The 1,636-nt window shown below is 38.9% G+C and overlaps 1 protein-coding gene across 1 annotated transcript in view; it reads right to left on the bottom strand.

Annotated features, from left to right (window-relative positions):
- The window catches only part of LOC109588212 (kelch domain-containing protein 10-like), a 14,307-nt gene that overhangs the window by 7,234 nt on the left and 5,437 nt on the right, over positions 1-1,636 (bottom strand). The window lies entirely within an intron of this gene.

Here is a 1,636-nt window from a genome sequence, read left to right as displayed (position 1 = left end):
AGGCGTAACACGCCTCCTCATCTAATTTTTCACCCGCTTTCCAATCCATGTGTTTGTATATCTATGATCAAGAGTGGATAAGGAGGAGGGGAGAGTGTCTAACTGCCCTATGCTGCTAGTGATATGTGCGCGTAGAAGTCTTTCACAGTTTGTTTAGCACCTTCTTTGACCTGTTTAAACATCAACAGCCATGATAGTAAATGGGTGTGTTTTTAATAACCTATACGGTGCACCCACCCACACGTGTAGTCACGATGTTTCAAGAGGAAGAGTCAGAACTACAGCACAATCCAGATTGAGAGCATCTAATCTTGATGAGCGCCATGCCACTACACCTAAGCGCCCTAAAGCATCAAGAAAGAGGACATGGAGCCAAGAGTCAGAAGCCTCTGCTCCAGTGAACTCAGATCTGTAATACTTCGTTTTTAAGATCAACAGCAGTTAACAGCAGCAGCATGTCTCAAAAGTACATGTACCACATATTCTTTCACTTCTATTATTATCCTTACTCTTGATGTTGTGGGTCCCAAGGGACCAGACTAAAGGAGGATGATCATTGATCAAGAGCTTTTTCATGTGTCAATAACAAACATGGTTTGTGTGCTTGTAAACTACAAATCTCTTCAGAGTGGTACAAAGTGACTGGTACAACAAGGTGAGGTCAAATTCTGCTTCCAAGGTCTCTGGTCCTAGTGGTCCAGGCTCTTGCTGCTCAGTTCAGCAGCCATTTTTATATTACAGTTAACTTAAGTACACGCCCAACTATGGCTTCAGTGCAGTTATCACTTATTGTGCTAAATAAGGTATGCGGGAATGTACAAATAATAACCATGAAACTTCTACGCGCACATATCACTAGCAGCATAGGGCAGTTAGACACTCTCCCCTCCTCCTTATCCACTCTTGATAACATAAAGCCACAAATAAAATAGCTTGACAAATAATGCTTAATAGTAAATAGCATGTACATAATGTGACAGGTGAGTGTGTGTGTGTAAAATAATAGTTTAATTACCACAAGTTACATAAACATTGCTTGTTCCATGTGATTGCAAGTTGTGTATAAAAAGTATTGTAGTCATAGTTCATTGTGAACTCTCCATTGCTAGTTCCCATTCTTCTAGTATCATAGCAGAAGCATCAGCTACTGGCCCTCCAACATTAGTCAGAGCAGACAAAAACTTGTTAATCCTCTTCTCTACTTCAGATTGAGTGCGTATGAAATTAATGCCAGAGAGAAATGATCCAATTATTTTATCGTAAGTTGGGGATTTATGGACGTCTTGTGGTATGATACCAACTTGAAGGAGCTCATTAGAGATACTTTTCAGAGAGAGATCAAAAACATCATTCAAGTCAACCTGGTGCTGAGTCAGAACTTGCTTGATGGTTTTCTTCATAGTCTTACTATCAATACCTATTATAACACAGTTTATACTGACTATATATTAGATATGCCTTGTACCATACAGCTGGAAATATTTTGCGGGGAATTAAATTTTGCGAGTTTGCGGATCCATTTAAAGCACAAAATTTAAATCCGCAAAATAATAAAATTCATGCATGACCACAGTAGATAATGCTACAATAACTGTCAAAACTGCAAATATTTAATCCGCAAACCAGGTTATTTTTA

The sequence above is a fragment of the Amphimedon queenslandica genome, unplaced genomic scaffold (genome assembly GCF_000090795.2).
Source record: "Amphimedon queenslandica unplaced genomic scaffold, v1.1 AMPQUscaffold_12232, whole genome shotgun sequence".
Taxonomy (NCBI): domain Eukaryota; kingdom Metazoa; phylum Porifera; class Demospongiae; order Haplosclerida; family Niphatidae; genus Amphimedon; species Amphimedon queenslandica.
This window is presented reverse-complemented; position numbering and strand designations above follow the sequence as displayed.